The sequence below is a fragment of the Cryptomeria japonica genome, unplaced genomic scaffold, assembly GCF_030272615.1.
Source record: "Cryptomeria japonica unplaced genomic scaffold, Sugi_1.0 HiC_scaffold_20, whole genome shotgun sequence".
Lineage (NCBI taxonomy): Eukaryota > Viridiplantae > Streptophyta > Pinopsida > Cupressales > Cupressaceae > Cryptomeria > Cryptomeria japonica.
In genome coordinates this window covers 842,501-854,029 of record NW_026728842.1, presented here as the reverse complement: position 1 = coordinate 854,029, position 11,529 = coordinate 842,501, and the positions used below count along the sequence as shown (strand labels likewise).

General features: G+C 59.3%; 1 non-coding gene across 1 annotated transcript; it reads right to left on the bottom strand.

Moving 5' to 3' along the window:
* Window positions 1-802: 802 nt before the first annotated feature.
* On the bottom strand, window positions 803-921 carry LOC131861083 (5S ribosomal RNA). Its single transcript, XR_009360164.1, has one exon. It is a non-coding gene; the product is annotated as a 5S ribosomal RNA (ribosomal RNA).
* Window positions 922-11,529: the final 10,608 nt, after the last annotated feature.

Sequence of the window (11,529 nt, the reverse complement as noted above, 5' to 3'; positions counted from 1 at the left end):
TCGGTTTGCCCCGGGTGCGCACCTTGGTGGGCGCCATGGTGCACTCCGAGGTGCCCAAGATTGGTGCGCACCAAGGAGCGCTCCGAAGTGCGCTCCAAGGTGCGCAGGTGCGCGCGAAGTCGAAAGTTGGGTTAATTGTCCGGTTTGCCTCGGGTGCGCACCTTGCGTGCACCTTCGCCAGGGTGGGCGCCTTGGTGCGCACACCTTGGCTGGGCTGCGCACCCGGGCGCGCACACCTTGGCACCCGCGTTTCCTTCATTTTAAATTTTTTTTTTTTACAATCTCTCAAGTGGGAAATTCTATAATCTCAACTTTTTTTGCCTTTTCAGGAAACTTTTGAATGGAGCGCATCATTGGTGCGCTCCGAAGTGTGCTCCAAGGTGCGCACCTCTGGTGCGCTCCAAAGCTCTCTCCAGCTGCGTGCACCTGCCCCGGGCGCGCACCCGGCCCCGCCCAGCTTCGCTCACCTGTCCCGGGCGTCTGGTGCGGAACCTTAGAGTAAGAAACATCACCGTGCACCTTGGCCAACGTGCGCGACTCGACCGAGCGCGCACTGGCCGAGGTGCACACCGATTTCACCTGGGTGCGCGCGCAGCACCTCGGGCGCACCGGGGTGCGCGCACAACGCCCGGGTTGCACCGTGGCCTGTGTGCTCGGGGCGCCTCGGGTGCGCGCTCGGTGTCGCCCCGGCGCGCGCGGTAGTGCGGGCAACGCACCCCGGCCCGGCCCGGCCCCGACGAGAACGCAAACGGGCAAAAGGTTAATTCAAATAGCATTGCGACGCCCGGCGAAAAACTAAAAAAGGGTGCAACACCGGGACTTCCCGGGAGGTCACCCATCCCAGTACTACTCCGGCCCAAGCGCGCTTAACTGCGGAGTTCTGATGGGATCCGGTGCACTAACGCTGGTATGATCGCACCCGTTATGAGCTTGTCGCAGTGTGTACTTAGCAAACCGCGACCCACGTGCGAATCCACCCCGGCCACCCACCCCCGTCGAGGTGCACACCCTCCCTCGCGAAGTGCGCCCCGTTCGCCAAGTGTGAGCCCTGCCCGGGTGCACGCACCTTGCTAGGGCATCGGGTGTGCACCCGGCCCGGCCTACGTGCGTGCACCTGGACGGGGCGTCGTGTGCGTGCAGTGTCCCGTCTGCAACGCGGTGCCCACACACCACCTCGGGCGCAACGACCTGCGCTCACATGTGGGCCGAGTGCACCTTGGTGCATGTTCGGGGCGCCTCGGGTGCACGCTCGATCTTGCCCCGGTGCACCAAGGCGCTCGGTTTGCCCCGGGTGCGCACTTGGTGCAAGGTGGGCACCCAAAATAGGGATCAAGCACCAAAACACAAGTTTCGGGATGCAAAATGGGACCCAAGGACCACAAATGCGTTCCAAGACCCATGATGGGTCCACGAGAACAAAAATGTGTTCCGAGACTTAATAAACAAATATTGGGTTTTAGGAGAAGAAACATGCTCTGATGCCCAAAACGAGAATCGACCCCGAAAAGGCCACAGGCCAAAAGTGGGATGCGAGACAAAAAAAAATGGGACCCGAGGACCAAAATTGGGTTCCCAGGTCGAAGACAGGGCAACCGGACAAGAAACGACCTCTAAGGCTCGAAATGAGTCCCGACGACTAAAACTTGACAAGAAGCACCCATCAGGCACCCAACTCGACACCCATGGGATGCCGACCCACCCGGGCTTCCACCTAGCACACCTTGGCACCCACCCACCCTCACACCCAACCTCGCACCCAACTTAGCACCTTTGAACCCACATTGGCACTCACCCTGACCCTGGCACCTTGGAACCCACATTGGCACTCACCTTGACCCTGGCACCCACCTTTGCACTCACCTTGGGACCCACCCTGGCTCCCACCTCGGCACCCACCCAGACACCCACCTTGGTTCCTTGGCACCCACCTTGGATCCTTGGCACCCACCCCGACACCCACCTTGGCACGCAACTTGGCTACTTGCCACCCACCTTGGCTCCTTGAAGCCCACCCCGACAACCACCCCGTGACCTACCCTGGCTAGGGTTGGTGCACACCCACCCTGGTGCCCACCTTGGCACCCACCCTATGACCCACCTTGGCACGCACCTTAGTACCCACCCCGTTACCCACCCTAGGACCCACCCCGTGACCCACCTTGGCCAGGGTGGGTGCACCCACCCTGGTGCCCACCTTGGCACCCACCCATCCTAGCACCCAGCCTGTGACCGGGCTTGGAACCCAACCTTGCACCCGTCTTGGCCAGTGTGGGTGCGCACCCATCCTGGCACCCACGTTGTGACACACCCTTTAACCCACGCACCCTAGCACCCACGTTGGCACCCACCTTGGAACCCAACTTGGCACCCACCTCGGCACCCACCTTGACACTTGTGGACCCACCTTGCCACTCACCCTAGCATCGACCCATCCTAGCACCCACCCTGGCACCTTTGCACCCTAGCACTCACCCATCCTAGCACCTAACCTGTGACCCACCTTGACACTCACCCTCGCACCCACCTTGGAACCCAACCTAGCACCCACCCACCCTGACACCAACCCTAGCACCTACCCACCCTTGCACCCACCCTGTGACCCATCTTGGCACCCACCCATCCTACCACTCAACCTATCACCCACCTTCTCACCCACCTTGGCATCCACCTTAGCACCCACCCACACTGGCACCTTGGCACCCACCTCGGGCAAGGTGGGTGCACACCCACCCTGGCACCCAATTTAGAACCCACCGAGCATGTTACCCACCTTGGCACCCACATTGCAGCCCACCCTAGTACCCACCCTATGACCCACATTGGCATCCACACCCTAGCACCCAGGCACCTCGACACCCGCCTTGACACCCACCCTAGCACTGAACCTGTGACCCACCTTGGAACTCACCCTAGAACCCACCCACCCTGTGAACCACCTTGGCATCCACCTTAGCACCCACCCACCTTGGCACCCACTCTAGCACTCACCCATCCTAACACCCAACTTGTTACCCACCTTGGCACCCGCCCTCGCGTCCACCTTGAAACCCACCCTAGCACCCACCCACGCAGGAGCCCACCTTGGCACCCAACCTAACACCCACGCATCCTGGCACCCAACTTGTGACCCACCTTGGAACCCACCCTAGTACCCACCTTTGAACCCACTATATCACCAACCCACCTTGGCACCCACCCTATGACCCTCTTTGGAATCCACCCTAGCACGCACCCACCCTGGCACCCACCATGGAGCGCACCCTAGCACCCACCCACCTCGGCACGCACCTCAACACCCACCTTGGTGTGCGCACTGCGCCAACCTCTCAAAGACCCTATGTGGTGCGCTCCAAAGTGTACACCTTTGGTGCGCTCCAAGGTGCGCACCTTTGGTGCACACCAAAGTGTGCACCGAGGTGAGCACCAAAGTGCACTCCAGGGTGCACACCAAGGCGCGCACCTTTGGTGCGGTCAATGCAAACGAATTCGGAAGTTGGGGTCGATGTCGTAATCGCTGCTGCAGACTACACGTATGAGAATCGGACAAATAGCTTTATATAGGGGAGGTGTTGCGTTTGATGGGTCGACTCCCCTGGTTGTGTGCACTGCACCAACTTCAAAGACCCTGTCTTGTTTAAGAAGTCAAAAGTTGGGGTGGATGTCCTAATCATTGCTGCAGTCTACGCATGTATGAGAATCAGACAAATAGCTTATATAGGGGAGGTGTTGCATTCGGTGGGTTGACTCCCCTGGTTGTGCGCACTGCGCCAACCTCAAAGACCTTGTTTTCGTTTAGAAGCCGAAAGTTGGGGTCGATGTCCTAATTGCTCTTGCAGGCTACGCATGTATGAGAATCAGACAAATAGCTTATATAGGGGAGGTGTTGGGTTTGATGGGTCGACTCCCCTGGTTGTGCGCATTGCGCCAACCTCAAAGACCCTGCATTGCGGATGAAGTCGAAAGTCAGAGTTTGGTGTGCTACAAGGTGTGGTCGAAGGTGCTCACCTAGGTGTGCACCTTTGGAGCGCAGGAAAAGTGCCCTCCAAAAGTGCGCACCTTTGGAGTGCACAAAAGTGCCCTCCAAAAGTGCGCACCTTTGGAGCGCAGAAAAGTGCCCTCCAAAAAGTGCCCTCCAAAAGTGCGCACCTTTGGAGCGCAGAAAAGTGCCCTCCAAAAAGTGCCCTCCAAAAGTGCGCACCTTTGGAGCGCAGAAAAGTGCCCTCCAAAAAGTGCCCTCCAAAAGTGCGCACCTTTGGAGCGCAGAAAAGTGCCCTCCAAAAAGTGCCCTCCAAAAGTGCGCACCTTTGGAGCGCAGAAAAGTGCCCTCCAAAAAGTGCCCTCCAAAAGTGCGCACCTTTGGAGCGCAGAAAAGTGCCCTCCAAAAAGTGCCCTCCAAAAGTGCGCACCTTTGGAGCGCAGAAAAGTGCCCTCCAAAAAGTGCCCTCCAAAAGTGCGCACCTTTGGAGCGCAGAAAAGTGCCCTCCAAAAAGTGCCCTCCAAAAGTGCGCACTTTTGGTGCGCACCAAAAGTGCGCACTTTTGGTGCGCACCAAGGCGCTGGTTCGGTCGTTGCAGGCGAGTTCGGAAGTTGGGGTCGATGTCCTGAGCGGAGGTGCAAACTACACAGGTGTCGGAATCGGACAAATAGCTTATATAGGGGAGGTGTATGCTTCGATGGGTCGACTCCCCAGGTTGAGCGCACCGCGCCAACCTCAAAGACCCTACGGTATGGATGAAGTCGGAAGTTGGGTCCGATGACCGATTCGATTAGTAGGTATGCTCATGAGGTCGGAATTTGGGTCCGATGACCTGCCATGTGTAGGAAGGCGAATGTTGGCACTGTGCGTTGCAAGGTGCACACCAAGGCGCTGGTGCGGTCTTTTTAGTCGAGTTCGGAAGTTGGGGTCGATGTCCTGATCGGAGGTGCAAGCTACACAGGTGTGGGAATCGGACAAATAGCTTATATAGGGGAGGTGTATGCTTCGTTGGGTCGACTCCCCGGGTTGAGCGCACCGCGCCAACCTCAAAGACCCTACGGTATGGATGAAGTCGGAAGTTGGGTCCGATGACCGATTCGATATGTAGGCATACTCGCGAGGTCGGAATTTGGGTCCGATGACCTGCCATGTTGAGGAAGGCGAATGTTGGCACTGTGCGTTGCAAGGTGCGCACCAAGGCGCTGGTTCGGTCGTTGCAGGCGAGTTCGGAAGTTGGGGTCGATGTCCTGATCGGAGGTGCAAACTACACAGGTGTGGGAATCGGACAAATAGCTTATATAGGGGAGGTGTATGCTTCGTTGGGTCGACTCCCCGGGTTGAGCGCACCGCGCCAACCTCAAAGACCCTACGGTATGGATGAAGTCGGAAGTTGGGTCCGATGACCGATTCGATATGTAGGCATACTCGCGAGGTCGGAATTTGGGTCCGATGACCTGCCATGTGCAGGAAGGCGAATGTTGGGACTGTGCGTCGCAAGGTGCGCACCAAGGCGCTGGTGCCGTCGTTGCAGTCGAGTTCGGAAGTTGGGGTCGATGTCCTGGTCAGAGGTGCAAACTACACAGGTGTGGGAATCGGACAAATAGCTTATATAGGGGAGGTGTATGCTTCGATGGGTCGACTCCCCGGGTTGAGCGCACCGCGCCAACCTCAGAGACCCTACAGTATGGATGAAGTCGGAAGTTGGGTCCGATGACCGATTCGATACGTATGCATATTCGCGAGGTCTGAATTTGTGTCCGATGACCTGCCATGCGCAGGAAGGCGGAATTTGGGTCCGATGACCGAGTTGATGGCGTGCCATGCGCAGAAAGGCGGAATTTGGGTCCGATGACCGAGTTGATGTTGATGGCCCGCCATGCATAGGAAGGCGGAATTTGGGTCCGATGACCGATTTGAAGGCGTGCCATACGCAGAAAGGCGGAGTTTGGGTCCGATGACCGAGTTGATATTGATGGCCCGCCATGCGCAGGAAGGCAGAATTTGGGTCCGATGACCTGACATACGCATGGAGTCCGACTCGGGGGCCGATGTTCGATTCGATGACTTGCATTGTGGGTAAAGTCGGAAGTTGTGGTCTTTGACCCGATTCGATGACCAGACTTCGGCTGCTTGAGAATCGGACAAATAACTTATATAGGGGAGGTAGTGTTCTCGAGCATCCTCCCCCCGTGCCCGTTTATGTCGATTGATGCTGGTGCTCTACTGGTTGGAGAGCTCGGATGCAAAAATCTTGCACCAGGATTTATCGATTGTGATGGACACGGCAAGTCTCCTGATTGCTATGCAGGAGCTCATCGTGAATCTCTATGCGGCCTTGGTATGGACTCGACCTGCGGAATGGTTCGGCAATGGTAGTCGCTCCAACACGTCCTTGCAGTGGCCACAGAGGTGATTCAACTAGAGCTCCAGTCTAGCTTTTGGGTTGCTTGGCGGACTGGTATAGCCGCGATCGAGTTCCGGCCATGAACGTTTTAGATAGCTCTTGGGCTTTCTGGGACGGAAGTCGGAAGTTTGGGCTGTTGTCCGATTTGATGACCATTCTTCGGATGTGTGAGAATCGGACAAATAACTTATATAGGGGACTGTGTTGTCTCACGCAGCCCCCTCCGTGCCCCTCTATCTCGACCGATGTTGGTGCTTGAAAGGGTTGGGATCGCTCGGATTTATAAACGTGCACCACCATTTGTCGAGTGTGAGGGACGCGGCAGGTCTCCTAAATGCTATGCGGGCGCTCTCTGAGAATCTCTATCCGGCCTCGACACAAACTAGTCTTGCTGAATGGTTTGGCACTGGTAGTCGATCTAACACGTCGTTGTTGTGGCCGCCTAGGCGATTCGATTCGAGCCCCCGTCTAGCTTTTGGGTTGCTTGGCGGATTTTGCCCTATCCGCAAGTGAGCTCGGTCCCTAAACGTTCGAGAAACCTGATTGCTATGTGCCGACTCTCTTTCTTGCGAGCCTCCATCTAGCTTTTGGGTCTCTACGGAACGGAAGTCGGAATCTGGGACCGTTGTTTGATTCGACGAGGCAGACTACGGTTGTGCGAGAATCGGACAAATAACTTATATAGGGGAGGTGTTGACTGGAGCATTCTCCCCCGTGCCCCTCTAACTCGACCAATGCTGGCGCTCGAACGGTGGTAGCGCTCGGATTTTCATTGAGCGCCAGCATTGGTCGATTTAGAGGGGCATGCGAGATTCCCGAATGCTATGCGAGGGCTCTAACGGAAATGTCTATTGGTTTCGGTATGGATGCAATTGCGAGTGGTTCGGCAAAGGTAGTCGTTCCGATGCGTCCATGTCGTGGCCAAATCGATAATTCGATTTGAGCCCTCGTATAGCATTTGGGTCTCTCGATGTGATTCCGCATTCCAGTCCCTTTGGGCACTGCTTGAGCCGCATCCCAGGGGGTTCCCTTCCCAATAATCTGCCTCGCAACCCGATTGCTATGCGGTGAGGCTCCTCGGCCGCCTCGGAACTATCTGTGTATCAGACGCATCGCGGGATAAGGGGTTGGCAATGGTAGTCGCCCCAAGCGCGTCCGATGCTTGGACCATTCCGAGGCGGCCCTGAAGCCTCTTCCGTCTAGCCGTTGGGTCCTTCTCGCCGCATCCCTCGCCTCGCACCCCGATTGCTATGCGGTGAGGCTCCTCGGCCGCCTTGGAACTATCTGTGTATCGGACGCGTCGCGGGATAAGGGGTTGTCACTGGTAGTCGCCCCAAGCGCGTCCGATGCTTGGACCATTCCGAGGCGGCCCTGAAGCCTCTTCCGTCTAGCCGTTGGGTCCTTCTCGCCGCATCCCTCGCCTCGCACCCCGATTGCTATGCGGTGAGGCTCCTCGGCCGCCTTGGAACTATCTGTGTATCGGACGCGTCGCGGGATAAGGGGTTGTCACTGGTAGTCGCCCCAAGCGCGTCCGATGCTTGGACCATTCCGAGGCGGCCCTGAAGCCTCTTCCGTCTAGCCGTTGGGTCCTTCTCGCCGCATCCCTCGCCTCGCACCCCGATTGCTATGCGGTGAGGCTCCTCGGCCGCCTTGGAACTATCTGTGTATCAGACGCGTCGCGGGATAAGGGGTTGTCACTGGTAGTCGCCCCAAGCGCGTCCGATGCTTGGACCATTCCGAGGCGGCCCTGAAGCCTCTTCCGTCTAGCCGTTGGGTCCTTCTCGCCGCATCCCTCGCCTCGCACCCCGATTGCTATGCGGTGAGGCTCCTCGGCCGCCTTGGAACTATCTGTGTATCGGACGCGTCGCGGGATAAGGGGTTGTCACTGGTAGTCGCCCCAAGCGCGTCCGATGCTTGGACCATTCCGAGGCGGCCCTGAAGCCTCTTCCGTCTAGCCGTTGGGTCCTTCTCGCCGCATCCCTCGCCTCGCACCCCGATTGCTATGCGGTGAGGCTCCTCGGCCGCCTTGGAACTATCTGTGTATCAGACGCGTCGCGGGATAAGGGGTTGTCACTGGTAGTCGCCCCAAGCGCGTCCGATGCTTGGACCATTCCGAGGCGGACCTGAAGCCTCTTCCCTCTAGCCGTTGGGGCTTTCTCGCCGCATCCCTCGCCTCGCACCCCGATTGCTATGCTGTGAGGCTCCTCGGCCGCCTCGGAACTATCTGTGTATCGGACGCATCGCGGGATAAGGGGTTGGCAGTGGTAGTCGCCCCAAGCGCGTCCGATGCTTGGACCATTCCGAGGCGGCCCTGAAGCCTCTTTCGTCAGCCGTTGGGGCCATCTCGCCGCATCCCCCACCTCGCACCACGATTGCTATGCTGTGAGGCTCCTCGGCCGCCTCGGAACTATCTGTGTATCGGACGCATCGCGGGATAAGGGGTTGGCAGTGGTAGTCGCCCCAAGCGCGTCCGATGCTTGGACTATTCCGAGGCGGCCCTGCAGCCTCTTCCGTGTAGCCTTTGGGGCCATCTCGCCGCATCCCTCGCCTCGCACCCCGATTGCTATGCGGTGAGGCTCATCGGCCGCCTGGGAACTATCTTCGTATCGGACGCATCGCGGGATAAGGGGTTGTCACTGGTAGTCGCCCCAAGCGCGTCCGATGCTTGGACTATTCCGAGGCGGCCCTGCAGCCTCTTCCGTCTAGCCGTTGGGGCCATCTCGCCGCATCCCCCACCTCCTCGGCTGCCTCGGAACTATCTGTGTATCGGACGCATCGCGGGATAAGGGGTTGGCAGTGGTAGTCGCCCCAAGCGCGTCCGATGCTTGGACTATTCCGAGGCGGCCCTGCAGCCTCTTCCGTCTAGCCTTTGGGGCCATCTCGCCGCATCCCTCACCTCGCACCCCGATTGCTATGCAGTGAGGCTCCTCGGCCGCCTGGGAACTATCTTCGTATCGGACGCATCGCGGGATAAGGGGTTGTCACTGGTAGTCGCCCCAAGGACGTCCGATGCTTGGACTATTCCGAGGCGGCCCTGCAGCCTCTTCCGTCTAGCCGTTGGGGCCATCTCGCCGCATCCCCCACCTCCTCGGCTGCCTCGGAACTATCTTCGTATCGGACGCATCGCGGGATAAGGGGTTGGCAGTGGTAGTCACCCCAAGCGCGTCCGATGCTTGGACTATTCCGAGGCGGCCCTACAGCCTCTTCCGTCTAGCCTTTGGGGCCATCTCGCCGCATCCCTCGCCTCGCACCCCGATTGCTATGCGGTGAGGCTCCTCGGCCGCCTGGGAACTATCTTCGTATCGGACGCATCGCGGGATAAGGGGTTGTCACTGGTAGTCGCCCCAAGCGCGTCCGATGCTTGGACTATTCCGAGGCGGCCCTGCAGCCTCTTTCGTCTAACCGTTGGGGCCATCTCGCCGCATCCCCCACCTCGCACCCCGATTGCTATGCGGTGAGGCTCCTCGGCCGCCTTGGAACTATCTTCGTATCGGACGCATCGCGGGATAAGGGGTTGTCACTGGTAGTCGCCCCAAGCTGCGTCCGATGCTTGGACTATTCCGAGGCGGCCCTGTGGCCTCTTCCGTCTAGCCGTTGGGGCCATCTCGCCGCATCCCCCACCTCGCACCCCGATTGCTATGCGGTGAGGCTCCTCGGCCGCCTTGGAACTATCTTCGTATCGGACGCATCGCGAGATAAGGGGTTGTCACTGGTAGTCGCCCCAAGCACGTCCGATGCTTGGACTATTCCGAGGCGGCCCTGCAGCCTCTTCCGTCTAGCCGTTGGGGCCATCTCGCCGCATCCCCCACCTCGCACCCCGATTGCTATGCGGTGAGGCTCCTCGGCCGCCTTGGAACTATCTTCGTATCGGACGCATCGCGGGATAAGGGGTTGTCACTGGTAGTCGCCCCAAGCGCGTCCGATGCTTGGACTATTCCGAGGCGGCCCTGCAGCCTCTTCCGTCTAGCCGTTGGGGCCATCTCGCCGCATCCCCCACCTCGCACCCCGATTGCTATGCGGTGAGGCTCCTCGGCCGCCTTGGAACTATCTTCGTATCGGACGCATCGCGGGATAAGGGGTTGTCACTGGTAGTCGCCCCAAGCGCGTCCGATGCTTGGACTATTCCGAGGCGGCCCTGTGGCCTCCTCCGTCTAGCCGTTGGGGCCATCTCGCCGCATCCCCCCCCTTGCACCCGGATTGCTATGCGGTGAGGCTCCGATGCTTGGACTATTTCGAGGCGGCCCTGTGGCCTCTTCCGTCTAGCCGTTGGGGCCATCTCGCCGCATCCCCCCCCTTGCACCCGGATTGCTATGCGGTGAGGCTCCTGGGCCACCTTGGAACTATCTTCGTATCGGACGCATCGCGGGATAAGGGGTTGTCACTGGTAGTCGCCCCAAGCGCGTCCGATGCTTGGACTATTCCGAGGCGGCCCTGCAGCCTCTTTCGTCTAGCCGTTTGGGCCATCTCGCCGCATCCCCCACCTCGCACCCCGATTGCTATGCGGTGAGGCTCCTCGACCGCCTTGGAACTATCTTCGTATCGGACGCATCGCAGGATAAGGGGTTGTCACTGGTAGTCGCCCCAAGCGCGTCCGATGCTTGGACTATTCCGAGGCGGCCCTGCAGCCTCTTCCGTCTAGCCGTTGGGGCCATCTCGCCGCATCCCCCACCTCGCACCCCGATTGCTATGCGGTGATGCTCCTCGGCCGCTTTGGAACCATCTTCGAATCGGACGCATCGCGGGATAAGGGGTTGTCACTGGTAGTCGCCCCAAGCGCGTCCGATGCTTGGACCATTCCGAGGCGGCCCTGAAGCCTCTTCCGTCTAGCCGTTGGGGCCATCCGTCGCCTCGCACCCCCGATTGCTATGCGGTGAGGCTCCTCGGCCGCCTTGGAACCGTCTTCGTATCGGACGCATCGCGGGATAAGGGGTTGTCACTGGTAGTCGCCCCAAGCGCGTCCGATGCTCGGACCATTCCGAGGCGGCCCTGAAGCCTCTTCCGTCTAGCCATTGGGGCCATCTCGCCGCATCCGTCGCCTCGCACCCCCGATTGCTATGCGGTGAGGCTCCTCGGCCGCCTTGCAACCTTCTGTGTATCGGACGCATCGCGGGATAAGGGGTTGGCACTGGTAGTCGCCCCAAGCGCGTCC